Source organism: Adiantum capillus-veneris, chromosome 23, assembly GCF_014529385.1.
Source record: "Adiantum capillus-veneris isolate H3 chromosome 23, ASM1452938v2, whole genome shotgun sequence".
Lineage (NCBI taxonomy): Eukaryota > Viridiplantae > Streptophyta > Polypodiopsida > Polypodiales > Pteridaceae > Adiantum > Adiantum capillus-veneris.
In genome coordinates, this window is record NC_140953.1 from 60,872,006 (window position 1) to 60,888,059 (window position 16,054).

Sequence of the window (16,054 nt, forward strand, 5' to 3'; positions counted from 1 at the left end):
GTACATGGGTGATTTACATTCAAGGTCAACCATTTCTCCAACCTATTATCCCTAGTAGGTTTGGTCTCACAATTCACCACTTTTCCACTATATGTCATTATAATAAGAGGAATTGGGTGCTAAGGTCCACCACTTGTCCAGCCTATAAGGTTATACCTTGAATGGTATTTTTTCTCACCACTTGTAATGCCCATGACATGCTTTACATGGGGTTTTGTTCCAAGGTTCACCACTTGTCCAAGCAAATTCTATTGAAACATAGAGAGAAACAAAGGTCCACCACTTTTCCAAGCTAGGCTCCATTGAAACATGGACCTTAATACCAAATTATTCCTAGTAGCATGAGTAATATTTTGTACATGGGGGGTTTGCATTCAAGGTCCACCACTTGTCCAACGTACTTTTCCTAGTAGGTTTGGTCGCAAGATTCACCACTTGTCCACTCTATGTCATTATATTAATAATAATTGGGTGTTAAGGTCCACCACTTTTCCAACCTATAAGGTTATATATTGAATGGTATTTTTTCTCACCACTTGTAATGTCCATGATATGTTTTACATGGGGATTTTGTTCCAAGGTCCACCACTTGTCCAAGCTAAATCTGTTCAAACATAGAGAGAAACAAACGTGCACCACTTGTCCAAGCTAGGCTCCATTGAAACATGGAGAGAATGATGCTCCACCATTTATCCAAGATAGACTCCATTGAAACATGGAGAGAAGTAAGCTCCACCATGTTTCCAAGATGCTAGAGTCCATTGAAATACCCAAAACCCCTGATACTTTGTACATGGGGGGTTTACATTCAAGGTCCACCACTTGTCCAACCTATTATCCCTAGTAGCATGAGTGGCTTGGTCTTAGGATTCACCACTTTTCCACTCTATATCATTATATTAAGAAAATTTGGGTTTCCATATCTAAATGGATCTTTGCTTGGATAAGTGGTAGACCTTGAGACCTAAATACCCATTCTACACTAGAGCATTGGTTAAGCCTTATACACTTCAAGCATACCTTTAACAACAAGTAGTAGTTATTAGTTGACTTAAGTCTAGTTGAACTCCATCGTATTGAGACTAAGAGAGAGTGTAGCATAAAAAAGAGTCAGGATTTTAATTTGACTTTCTTTCTATTAATGAGTAGATCATAGATGGATTTTGGTATCTAATAAAACCTTAGGGTAGACAATGTAAAACTCATGTCTATTGTTGTGTTTGCATTAAGTGTTCTTGTTCTTTAATTTCAGAACCATTATAGAAAAATGGATTGGCTATATGCTGGCATAAATTGAAGAAAACTATTGAATTACCCATCCAACCTCCTCCAAGACCTTGTCCAAGGAATGAATCACCTCCTTATCACCTACCACTTGCTTTCAAGGACATCAAAAGAGTACTTATCTTGGATCTAGAGGGGTTACTTCTCAAGACAGTTGAAATGAAACATGGAGATTCTATGCCATCTTGGGCTCAACACATGCGACTTGTGGAGGACAAAGATGAATTTTATCATGTGGTGCGACCAGACGCACAAAGTTTTTTGGATTTTTGTGCTGAATACTTTGAGCTATGGATATGGAGTTGCTATAACTTAACAAGGGTGCAACTCATCACACAAAAATGTTTTCATGAGCAATATACCAAGTTCAAGGTGTTTATGAGTAACAAAAATTGCCAAAATCCAAATATCATGTTAGGATTTACAAGGGTTTATCACAAAAATCTGAGTGATATTTGGAAGATATTTGAGGATTTGGATGCAAACAATACCTTAATTTTTGATGACACTCCATATAGGGTGATGTGGAACATGCCAGGGACATATCTTATATTTCCAAAGATGTGGAGGCAAACTTCCGAGCAACTTCAAAACTTCTTGCAGAGAACCATAATTCCATGGTTGGTAGGATGGTTGTATGCAAGAGATAAGAGAGTCTATACATACAACACAATTGTAAATCAGTATAGTGATTCTCAGACAAATTATGTCCTTGGTGTGTACTTGTCAACACGAAAGCATTGAATAAACATGGCTATAAGATGCTTTTTTTATTCTAGTGTGTATCTTTCAACATTTGTATAATTTGATATAGTCTTTTTTTTTTTTTTAAAGGTGTGTCAATTTTATGGACACTTGAATGGAGTGCACCCTACTCTAAGGGGACTTCAATGTACTATTGGAGTGCATCCTATTGTAAGGGGACTCTGATGTATTGCTAGAGTGCACCCAAATTTTTGGGGACTCATTTTTTATTTGATTGGGGCCTATGTTGGATCATATAGTAAAAGAAATTCATTTTTTGTCAATTCATATCGAGGTTGCATTTATTTGGAACTATGAAAGAATTGATGTTTGATGTCAAAATAAAACTTGTAAGTGTGGATCATAGAATTCATGGACTTTAAATATGTGAGAGGGATCTTTTTCTTGGGCACAAATGTTTGCTTCAAGAATTTTGTCATTACATACTTTATGTGAAAGAGTTTTAGAACCTAAAAGACTTTGAAAACAAAACTATGGAATCTAAGTGCATGTATTCTTGAATGGCTTGAAAGTTGATGTATACATGCATGTCGCCTTGATGAAGATTTAGATCTGACAAGATGGAAAGATATAATTCTTGGACGTTACCTTTGTCAATTTGGTAATAACATATTTAACTTTCTTTTAATATGGGTGGAAAATATATTATTATGTGCATTTGGAACCTAATTGCTTGACCTTCAAACCAAGATTCCTATGTTATTTGCTAATATACTTTTTTGTACTGAATTAAGATTGTGGATGCAAGGTCCACCACTTGTTCAAGCTAGATCTAAGAAAGTATATATACTGAGTCTTCAAACTAGTAAACCAAGGGAAGAGAGAAGCAGGGTCCATCACTTGTCCAAGCTCATCTCTAGACAACATAGAGAGATGTTATGTCTACTAATTGCCCAATATAGTCATGGAGAAATGATAGAAGGTTGATCCACTTGTCCAACCTATCATCTCTAGTAAAATGGGAGGTTTGGCCTTAAGATTCACCATGTAACCAACATATACTTCATTGTATTATGAAGGGTAGAAAAGAAAAGCTCCACCACTTGTCTAAGGTAGTTCCAAAATCAACATGGAGAGAAGCAAGCTTCACCATTTGTCCAAGATAGGTTCCATTAAAACATGGAAAACCTCATATATGTTGTACATGGAAGCTTTTTTCCAAGGTCCACCACTTGTCCAAGCTAGGATCCATTAAAACATGGATAGAAACAAGGCTCCACAACTCGTCCAACCTTTATAGCTGCGAAGTGTACCGGTTGTCTAAACTAGGCATGGGAAAATAATAGAAGGTCCACCACTTATCCAATATATTATCTCTAATAGCATGGGAGGTTTGGTCTCAAGATTTAGGAATTGGCTGACCTGTATTTCATTGTATTATGATGAATTTGGTTTTAAAGTCAACTACTTATCCAAGCTATAAGTTTATATCTTGAATGGTATTCCTTCTCATCACTTAGAAAACCAATGATATATTGTACATGGGGGGGTTTGTTACAAGGTCCACCACTTGTCCAAGCTAGTTTCATTGAAACATGGATGAAGACAAGCTCCACCATTTGTTAAAGCTAGACTCCATTGAAATCTAGAAAATCCATTCTATGTTGTACATGGGGTTTTTGTTTTAAGGTCCAACACTTGTCTAAGCTAAGATCCATTGAAACATGGAGTAGAGAAACACTCCACCACTTGTCCAAGCTAGGCAACATTGATAGTAGTTGGTTTATTTTGAAGATCCACCACGTGTCTAAGCTAACTCTATTGAAACATAGAGAGAAGCAAAGGTCCACCAACTGTTCAAGATAGGCTCCATTGAAACATGGACAGAAGCAAGCTCCACCATTTCTCCAAGATAGACTCCATTGAAACATGGAGAGAATCAAAGGTCCACCATTTCTCCAAGCCAAGATCTAGTTGTCCAACCTATAAGGTTATATCTTAAATGGTAATCTTTCTAATCACTTGGAATACCCATGATATGTTTTACATGGGGGTTTTGTTCCAAGATCACCACTTGTCCAAGCTAACTCTATTGAAACATAGAGAGAAGCAAAGGTCCACCACTTGTCCAAGCTAGTCTCCATTGAAACAAGGAGAGAAGCAAGCTCCATCATTTCTCCAAGATAGGCTAGCATGGATAAGTGCACCTTGAAACCAACCTTCCTATGAGGCAATAGAGCATATGCTACATATTTTATGTATGCCCCATGCCTCAAATTAAGAAGTTATAGATTAGAAGTGGACCTTGCTTAAATGTCACATGCAATAAATTAAGGAAAAATAGCCAAGTGGATTGTATTCCTCAATGGATCCTTGCTTTCACAAGTTGTGAACCTTGAGTCACTTTTACATTAACTTGGACAAGTGGTGGACCTAGAAACCAAGCTCTCCATGTTGAGATAAGTTGTAGGTAGGACAGTAGAACATAGACAACGATAATGGATGCAATATACTCCTCTCCTAATAATCCAATTGATTGAAACCATGATATTTTAGTTGTTTTCATTGTGTATTGTATGTGCATAAAGTGGAATGAGACCTTAAGAAAACTCAAATTTTTGACAAAATCTCTATATTTTATACATGATATATTGAAAGTTGTCCAACCTGGGAATTGGGATTTTCCCACTTTACCTAATATGGTCTTTTGCGCTCTTGGAGTATGACCAAGATGGAAGAGAGCATTAATTTTTGCATAAACCTTTTCATAGGATATTTTAGCATATTGTTGCATGTCATTATGAAGGATGGAATAAAGCCTGATTGTACCACAAAAAGGGGGACAGAAGTACTCATTTAAGGGGAGGATACGAAGTCAAACCATGAAGCAGTAGAAGTAATAGCAGAAGCAACGAAGGCAAGAGACCTGACAGAGGATCAGCTCACATAGTAGAAGACAAAAAAGACGAAGACGAGAGCAGCATTGTCTTTTATGAAGACCCATTTTGAAGATGCAGACTCTCTACTTGTAGGGGAGGACTTTTTCTTGTGTGGATACCAGCTTATCATCCTATGTGGACATCACCATCCTTTGTGGATCTTTCTTGTGTGTGGATATCACCATCCTTTGTGGACTTTATTTTCGTGTGTGGATATCACCATCCTATGTGGATTTTGTTAGCCTGTGTGGATCATGCATCTTCAATATCTTGTCTAAGTCCAAACCTCAAGGGGAGGATTGTAAATTGTGAGCTTTGTCCTAAGGTGTGAGTCAAGGAGAGGAGAGTGGATTTATCCCACATACTGTGGAGCAAGACTGTAGAGCTACTTAAAGCTCATTTCTTGAATGAATAAACAACAACTTCATTTTGCACTACATGCTTGTCTATGGTGAGCTTGTGCTAAGCTAAGTCAATACTCAAAATTGTGTTTATGAGTCCAAGCTAATTTTATCTTGGAACCTAATTCACTTGAGTGATAACCTTGCTTACACACACTCACAGACTTGCACCATGTTTCTCTTTCATCCACCATAGCTAGCACGATCCAATTCCTAACAACAATCATAAAATACCATTGTTTGCTAGAAATTATGTAATTTGTTTATGGTTTAGGGTCATGATATGATTTTGATAGTTTACCCTCTCCTTTGATAACGCTTATGTTTCAAAATTATATCTTGCAGATATGGCGGACACCAAGCTGGTGAAACATCAACAAAAATTATCCTTCAAAGTTATAGTATGTCACTTTCATCACGTGTCAAAGCTTGAGCTTCATCGTTGCCTAAACCCCTCTACTCTGGAGCATTATTACAAGATTATAGAGGCCTTATCAAACTCTATATTTGAGCAACTCCAACACGTATTTACGCTCCCTACTTTTGACATATCTCTAATGACATCAGATTCACTACTCAACATGGTCAAGCAGTCTATGGATAGATCGCAAAAAAAGTTAAGGATTTTAAAATCCTAAAATCATTCCTTTGTCATGCATAGCTACTCGCATACAACTTGTGTAACAATTGTATACTGAGTTCAAGAGCAAGGAGAATCTGGATAGAGTAGCAAAGAGAACAAGAGTGGAAGCGAGCTCTTTTAATGCTACCAAAGATCCAGGAGCTATTAGTGCCACTCTCAATCTGGATCACTCTCAGCTCCCCCTTGTATTGCATCTTTTACAAGAAAGTGCAATTTTCAACATACAGGCTCCACAACTGGGAGAAGGGACATGTGCACACATGAAGGGTGTAGGTGTCACACATCCTACATTTGAAGATCCACTGTATGCGATGAAAAGTCCACTTGCATGGACCCACATTGGATCAGTAGGTCAAAGACAAAGCCATAGCTTTGGACATCGCTCATCATCACGGAATTATTTATCTAGTTTCCATGGTCCACCACATAGAGCATCCAATGCTCATTTCACATTTTTGGAATGGCAACCATGTAGAGTAGCGGATAAAAGAGTGCAATGCAAATGGTAACCAACCTATCATTTGAAATTATGTGACCACTGAAGGAATATTAGAGCTCTTCCAAAATAACATTTTGCAGATAATAAATACTCTTCTTCAGACCCTGGAGTATCTACATGTGCACGACTATCTCCACAATTACCTGCACTCCGGCAACATGATGCTTCATTTTGGACAAAAGGGGGTCTATGCAGGCATTGTGGATTGAGGGTCATGTACAAAGACCAAAACAACGGCATGCTTTCCTCCTCTCCACAACTTGCAAATAGAAACTAGAAAGTAGATTGAGAGAGATTTTCCATGGGCCACCCCAGAATGCACATCTCCCCCTCCCTGGAATAAAGCCATGGACATATTCTCCATGTGTCATACTTGTCAATGACTTTTGAAGTGCATGTCAATTCCACAAGAGAAAAACAAAAGGGGATTTTTTAAGCAATGTACTTACCCACCTTGAGAGTGGAAAGCAAAACAATCCCTCAACCAGACCTAATTCTTTTGATCTTTCTCTCTGTCTAAACGATGCCCATAGAGTGGGTTGTGACATTGTAATGATTTTTAGTCTACGACCAGCTGATGGTTTAAGTAACGAGTTGATTATTTTCCTCTCTATTTGCAAATATAAACTATATAATTGCTCAAGTTATCTTATCTCTTTCCAAAGACATGGTGATAGATATTTTGTCTCTTTCTTGCATCGTGATTAAGTTATCCTATCTTTTCCTTTCAAGATTTAAAAGTGATAACTTGTTAACTTCACGATAAGTCTTTCTAATGATGACATATTCGTTTGATTGGTAGATATCAAAGGATAACTTAAACACGCTAAAGCACAAGCCACCTACAAAGAAGAGAGAGAGCGTTATGGCCAAGAGAAAGACCTTGCAGCTATTGCTAGAATCAAAGAGGATGAGTCCAGGTTGCAAGGCGAGCCTCTCAGCCTTAAAGAGTGCAGGAAGCTATGTCCAAACCACTTTTTGTGCTAGCAACTATTTTGAATCAATGGCAATGCCAAGGACTTAGCTCCCGTGAAGCTACCAAGTTTGCAACACAAAGGGCTCGCACGAGTATTTCTGTGAAGATTCATACGCGACCGGTGAGAGTTATGCCAAACAATAGCCAAATGGCACTCTACTTTATACAGTAGTTCTATGTTTACAAAATAGCTGGGAGGCATGTAGATTGGTCAGAACACCCCAAGCATTTTGGCGTTCAGCATGGTCAAATTGCAGAGAAAGTGGCATCAAGTATAACGCCAATAATCCAATGCATGCACGCAAGCATCCCATAGTTCTGCTTTCCAAAGAATCAGAGACACTCATTACATTAGAAATCCAAGGGCAAGACCTTGCAATCTAAGGAGAGACACATGACATTTTGCATGGAAGACTCCTTGAGCTTAAGATGGAGCTATCAGAGGCACAAGCCAAGCTGCAATAGTATGGATCAGTACTATACAGACTATTGCCAAAACAAGCTAATCCTTTGCAATAAGGACTTGCAGTCCCATCTCCCGCTCCTGAAAGTACTGATCTCAACATAGATGAACTACTCAGCGAGCTGACTCAGTCTTTGTCTTGAGAACTTCTCTCACTTTACCCCTATCTATTTTGATTTGAAGAGAATGCAAAGTGCTATAGTTTTTGTAATCACAACTCGTCATTTATCCCCTTAGCTGTCCATTTTTTTATTCTTGATTTGAAGTTGTATTGTGTCTAAGAATCTTATTGCAAAAGTAACTTGAGAGAGAGAGAGAGGTAAACATCAAGTAGTTTAGCGTACTTGTCAATCCAAACACATGCCATCTACTCTTCTTCAAACTTTAAACCTTCACTGCTGTAGAGACTTCTCCTCAAAGTTGTCCTTGGAGACTATGTAGCCACATCGAATCTTCACATGCTACATCTAAAAACCATGTTACTACCTTGTTGTTGAAAGGGTAATTGATTAGCCAAAATAGTGCTTAGTTGGATGATGCTTTGCTGATCGGAATTATACTTAGTCGCAATGTTGCTAGGTTGGACTTTGCTGAATCGAATGTATATGCCAAGAACATTTAGTTAGATAGTTGTAACTCTCTTTTATAGAATAAGTCGTGGGTAACAAACACACAACACACGAGATGTACTCAAGCTCTATCAATGAAGTTTCTTGTTTTGTCTGATCTTTCTCTTGGCTTTGACTTTGCTCTACCTGAAGTTGTCTAACTGTGTTGTTTGCTAGATCGAATTATGGAGTGAAGTTTGATTCTCTATTTGAGAGTATGCTTGTTGAGAGAGATCATTGTGTTGATGAACCCCAACACATTTGGCGATCTTGTTGTGTTTACAGCTTACTTTGGTTTGGTCTGATTTTCCTAAATGTTAGCATTTGTTGATGGTTTCTGTGTTCCATTAACCGATGATGTATGACAGAGAGACAAAGAAGGGTATCTAGGGTCTATTACACAAGGGCTCAGGCCAAAGCCAGGAACATTGATCCTTTCCACTATGAAGAAATAATAGAAGAAGAAGTAGACAAGAATGTATCTGAATTGCAACTAGGGAATCAGGTAGGGGAGAGTTCAGGAGCATCAGCAGGAAGGCAGGTGGGTCAATTTTTTGGGACTCTACTCTTGACAGCAAGATCTGTAAGAAGTAGGAGACGACTCCACTTTGACCCACTATAGGTATCTACCAGGCAAAGACCTAGGAGGGTACCTCAGCCTCCTCCTATGGCTTAACCACCTCCTAACCCTAAGGTTAAAGCAGCAAAATTTAGAGGCAAGTCAAGTGAAGATGCAGATTGTCATGTGGCTCAATTTGAGACCAAGTGGCAAGCTAGTGGACATCAGATTGTATATGGTGATGATATAAAGTTGCAACAATTTGGAGCGACACTGGAGGGCAAGGCCATGAGTTGGTTTAGCCAATATGGAATTGCACATTTTGCAACATAACTTGCACTCAGAGTAGCATTTTTGCAGAGATTTAGAAAGGAGAAAACTCCGACTAATATTATAAAGAAAATTGGGGACAATAGATAGGGAAGTATGTTGGTGGAAGATTATGCTCAAAAATTCAAAATTTTGGTGGAAAGATTGCAGGAGGGTAGTGAGAGACCCACAAATGAGATGTTAGCAGGTTATTTTTTGAAAGGTTTGAGAAAAGAATTGAAGAATGTTGTGGCCAGCATAGACATTGTAGGTGGCTTCAACAACTTGGTCACAGCTGTAGCAAGGGTTGAAAAAAGACTTGGTATGACCAGGACAAAAACTAGAAGCAAGCATAGCTCTGAATTAGAAGCAAAGTCAGATGTTGAGTCTGGAACTTATGAAGATATTGATTCCGAGGTATCCTCTGATAGTGAGGTTGAAAGTAGAAAAGGCAAATAGAAGAAGAAGAAGCAGAGTGCTAAGAAGAAAAAGGATAAGAAGGATAAAGAAGAAATTTGATTAGTCAGTTGAAGAAAATCAAATATTTTGTTGTAGCTCCAAAGGAAAAGCAGTATTGTCAGATTTGTGAAAGGGAAGTCCATAACACAGCCCAGTGTTGGTACAACCCTAATAATATGAGTAGATCAACTCCACATGCAGGAAGAGGGAGAAATGATGTTGAAACTAACCAAATAGCTCCATTAAGAGGGAGGCCACCATTTTAGAGACCTCCACAACCACCTTGGATAAATCAGGATAATAATCGGAGAAGACCACCAGGCATAATTCCATGTGTGTATTGTTCAACACCAGATCATTGGGTTGGTCTAAATTGTGCTTTGTGTGTCAAGCATAGAGAGGAGAGAGGAATGACAGTTGTACCCTACAATCAAGATAATCAGTAGGCTAACCCACAATAGAAGCACCAACATCAACCACTAGCTCAAGTAAATGTAATATTGATTGACATTGATGAGCAACAAACATCAAATGTATTACTTGGTAAAAATATTGATCTTCAATCTCAAGAGCATTCTTGTGATTGTAATCGATGTGGGGAGAACCAAGAGATAGATGTAATGGATGTTACTAGGTCTAAGGCTAAAGGTCCTATTGATTGGAAGGAATAAAAAGGAATTAGAGATCAAGTTCAAAAATGGGTGCAAAACGACTAGAAGAATCAGAATGTAGATGACATTACTTCAGATATTCAGGGGACCAATTGCAAAAGTAATATGGGAAACCCTTAACAAAAAAAGATAATAAGGATTGGTTTGAAGTATTAATAAATTCTTCATTGCAGATGTCTTTGGATCAGTTATTATATATGGTTCCAGCCTTCAAAGAAAAATTGTTGAGTAGATTGCTATCAAGGGAGTATCCAATTCAGACAAATAGCATACTTGAGCCAGTAGTAGTGAACAAAGTTGATCCAACACATGTCAACTTTGTAGTTCTAGTTATAAAGGTGGTATTTCACAACACTTTGTTTGATGAAGTATTGTTGGATGGAGGATCTGGCGTCAATAGATTGGCTGAGTCCGTGTATTATAAAATGAAGTTGGACAAATTGCAGCCAGCACCATTTCAGGTAAAGATGGTAGATCAGAGGAGAGTTTAACCATCAAAATATTGAGGCAGCAATCTATTTATATTGCAAGGATTCAATTCCAGGTGAATTTTGTTGTGTTGAAGATGGAGAGAGGTGATACATCCTATGATATGTTGTTGGGGAGTCCCTGGTTCAGGTTAGCTAAAGTCAAGCAAGATTGGGGTGAGAATGAAGTCGTTATAAAGAAAGAGAAGCAGAAATTTCAATTCCTATGCTTGGGAGAAAGAACATTCCTTTTAAGGAAAGACCATTGTATGCTCAAACAATCAATTTGGCAGAAGAAGTGGAGGATGATGAAGAAGAAGCATTCTTAAAAGCAAATCCAACCATTATACCAGTATTTGAAGGTATTTTGCATAAGGATGACAAGGTGGAACATGAATATTTTGACTCGGTACCTGGACAGATAATATAGGGATCAGAGTTGGTGTAGATGGTGGATCAAAATTTGATTCCTAATTCAAAGGAAGCTTTGCAGCTAGAGGAAAAGGAAGCTTTGCAGCTGGCGGAAAAGGAAGCAAGAGATTTGGCTAAAAAGATTTATAATAAAAGATTTGGAGGATTAGCTAGAGTAAAGTAAGATGAGTTCAAGGACCTCAATTTGGGTACTGAAGAGGATCCGAAGATTTTCAAGGTCAGTATTCATATACATGGAAAATGATTGCATGAGTTGTTTCAGTTGTTGAAGGAGTACAAAGATGTTTTTTCATGGGAATATTCTGAAGTGAAGGGTATAGATCCTGATTTACATCAGCATCATATTAATCTAAAGAAGGCTATAGTTCCAATTTTGCAATAGAGATATAGGATGAATCTAAACTTTGCAGAACAAGTTAAGCTGGAGATTGATAATCGAATTAGCTTTTGGGTTTATCAAACCAATTCATGAGGTTACATGCTTGTCACCAATCATTGTGGTACCCAAGAAAAATGGAAAAATTAGATGTTGTATTGATTATAGAAAGTTGAATGCAACCACTATTACAAATCGTTTTCCAATGCCATTTTGTGATGCCATATTGGATGTTGGCAGGGAAAGAAATGTATAGCTTTTTGGATGGTTTTTCAAGGTACAATCAAATTCAGGTGGCTGAAAAGGATCAACACAAAACAGCTTTTATAATAGAGTGGGGTGCTTTTACATCTACAATTATGAATTTTGGACACAAAAATGGACCACCGTCATTCAATTTTATAGCATACAAAACATTTGAACCTTACTTGCAGGATTTTATGAGAGTTTTTGTGTAGGATTTTTCAGTATTTGGGAAGAAGGAACTACATCTACATCATTTGAAATTGTGTTTTGAAAGGTTCGACAATTCAAAATGTGCCTTAATCTTTTTAAGAGTGTCATTGCTTTCAAAAGTGGAATACTTTTAGGTCATGTGGTTTCTCATGAAGGGATGTCCATTGATAAGAAAAATATTGAAGTTATTAGAGGAGCAAAAGCCCCCAAAAATGTAAAGGAAGTTAGTAGGTTTGTTGGCCAGGTGAAATGGCATGCCAGATATGTCAAATATCTACCAAATGTTTGTCTATCTAACGAAGAAGAATGTGCCTTTTATACGGGTTGAGCCTCAGAAGAGATCATTTCATATGTTAAAAAAGGTATTGTCAGTAGCACCAATATCACAACCTACCTTTCCATGTATTTGTTGATGCATCAGAATTGGCTATTGGTGTTATCCTTATGCAGGAAAAAGTGAGGGGATGGTTCAGACCTATTTACTATGCTAAAAGAGTTCTAACATCCATTGAAAGGAATTATGATGTGTAACATTTAATGGTCTAGTAACTTGTGTGTAGCGGAAAATAGCATGAACATAGTGATCATTTCATTAGAATAGATTCCTAATGAGAATAACAAGAGTGCTTGGGTGGAGAGAGCAACAGAAATTATAACACCTAGTTAGATAGCATGAACAATACTTCAAAACAGAGAGAAATTAAGCTATTGACAATAGTTGAGAACCGGATTTACATGGAGCCGGTCCCCCCTCTAAAAGGCTTTGTATTATGGTTTCTCCCATCAAGAGAGACATTTTACAATACAATTCTTTGTGTTCCTAGGTAGTGCAATGAAGATGGAAACTTCAAGCACCAAGCAAAACACTTATTAAACACAACAGCAATTCCCTCACGGTCTCAAGCCCAAGACCTCACACACCTTCGAAGGTGGTGAGAGCTAGCAGGGTATGAGAGTAGATTGAGAGGAAGGAGTAGTCTTACGAGAAAGATGTACATCTCTTGACATAATCACTCATATTAGCATAGCTTAGCTTAGTAATTAGCATGGTAGAGGAGATGTGCATGCATTGAAGCTTGGCTCTTGGTTGGATTTGCATCACAAAGCCAAGAGTTGTTGGTGTAGGCCTCCCTTCTCACAAGCTTGGAGTAGGTGATAAGCTTTTCATTAAAGCTTGAGAAGGAGAGATAGAGTCTTCTTACTCCACACATGGAATAGTGTGAGTTTGTATGCAATAATTCCTTTAGAAAATCAGCCACCTCTCTCTCTTGGTCGACCCCTCTTGCTATTGCTCATGCTGCAACCCTATTGGGCCTCTGCAGGCTTAGCCAATGGAATTTCAAGAGCATAAGTGATAGCCTTCTTACATGTGTCCCCATTTCCCCTTTTGTGAAAGCTTTAGGTAATTAATTAATGCAACTAAAATCTCATTGGATCCCTTTGTCTCGTGGACAATAGGAATCAGGCAAGCCATTGGGCTGTTGAATGCTCATTGGACCCCTTGGGAGACTGTCCAATAGTCTTCTAGAGATCTTAATTCTTATTGGTTCTTTTATTAAGTGTTTTTAAATTAACTAAACTAGATTTACTCTAGCCTAATTCTCATTGGTCCACCTCCATGGCCATCCAATAGGATTTGAGTACACCTTGTGGGCATCTGGCCTAGGGAGTTGACATGTGTCCCTCATTCCTTTTGTGTACAAGAGCTTGTGTGTGTGTGTGTGTGTGTGTGTGTATGTTTTCTCTCTCATCCCAGGGCTCATCCCCCTCCTATGTAGGACTCTTTGAAGACTTTCTGAGCACACACAAAGCATCCAATTTTCCTAGTGTTTGACCTTTGGACATAACCTTAGCATTTTGGAAGTCTTAATGGGTTGAACCTTAGGGTCTTTAAATCCCATTGTTGCACATTTATATTTTGCAGATGGCCCCCTCTTTGGATCTCTATTTTCCCTCCTTTGGATCCCTATTGTGGCCGGTCTGCCAGCTTAACCAATATTCTAGCTTTTTCTCCTCTGGCACTTCCCCATATTAAATGATCATTTTAACATGAGAAAATCATTTAGGAGAATTAGATATTAGTTATTATGACGTTACCTCTCTCTTGAAATCATAGTCGTCCTCGACTATGGGGTAAAGAAGATAAAGCATATTCATTAGTCCTTTTTCTAGTGAGTAGAGGATCTCTATGTTACCCTACGACATTGTTCCAGAATGGATGACTAGTCCATTTGGAGCTTAAGAGCCTAAGCTACCTCAAGCATGTGTGCACATTAGTCCTATCAATCTTCCATAGTAGAGTGACAGGCTCTACTTGGTGTTTGGGAGATGTCGTCTCCGTAAACTTGATCTAAGCATGCATACTACTTCATTTTTGTGCACAATAAAGAAAAAGAGAGTCTTATAAGACAAAAACGTTTTTCATTTTTAACATTTGTACATTTGCTTACTCTAGGGAAGCATTGTAAGCATTGACAAATTTTAGGTTATCCTTTAAATGTATGCCCTGCATCCATCTAGCATCTTCAAAAGGATAATTCTTAAACTTAATAAGACATCGTCAGATAGTCTTACCACCTCTTAATACCTTGACTTCATGTCGGAGAATGGACTCGGGCTGCAGCACCTCTTCTTGGTCCTCAATCTCCGATGGGTCTTCAATGGTTGGTTCTGGAGGTGGATCTCCTTTGTAAGGCTTTAGTAGGCTCACATGGAAAGCATTGTGTATGAGCCAATGGCTGAGCAACTTGAGTTGATAGGCCATCTCATTGATTGGCCTAAGAATCTGGAAGGGACCATAGTACCTTTTTGCTAACTTAGTATAGTACTTTTGGTGTCCCATAGGATTCTTGCCCATTGTGTGCCTTAATCCAGCCAATCATTTTCTTTAAAGTCTTGAGCTCTTCTGTGCTTATCAACAATAGCCTTTTGCCTTTGCTATGAGATAGAGATAGCAGCCTTAATCTTTTGGAAAGATTCTTGTAGGTCTCGCTATACTCATCTGCAGCAGCGAAGATCTTCCTGTGTACCTTAAGTAGCAGGGGACTTTTTTATCTTCCCTCTATTACCTTGAAAGTTGCTTTTCCCATCGAAGTATGTACAGTGTTATTGTAGGCATACTCCACTAAGGGTAAGTACTTCTACCATTGGGATCTTTGATCTACTTTTGTTACATAGGCTTTTAGTAGATCAAGAATTCTTAGGTTATCTATTTCACTTTGGCCATCCATTTGTAGGTGATAGACCGAAGAGAATTTTTGCCTTGTCCCTAAATTCTCAAAGAGACCCTTCCAAAAATTACTCGTCATTCTAGGATCTCTATCGGACACTATGGACATTGGCAAGCCATGGTACTTGAAGATTTGTGAAATGAAGAGGGTTTCCATTTGATGGGCTTTGATAGTCTTTTTGACAAGTATAAAGTGAGCTTGTTTACTAAACCTGTCTACTATCGTCCATATTCCCGTATTCTATCCAGAGATAAAATCCATGGATATGATCTCTCATGGTGAATTAGGGATTGGCAAAGGTTGAAGCAGTCTAGGTTGCTTCCCTCTATCAAACTTTGTCTTTTGGCATACCACACATTTAGAAACATACTCTTGTATGTTTTCCTTCATGGTAGGCCAAAAGAAATATGTTTCAATCCCCTTTAGGGTAGACTCAATCCCTCTATGCCCCGCATAAGGAGGAGCATGAGGTTCATACATTACTTTCTCACGTCATGAGTTAGTAACACATATTCTATTGCCATAGAGAAGATAGCCATTTTGTAAAGTAAATGGTTCCTCTTTCTTCCCTAATGCA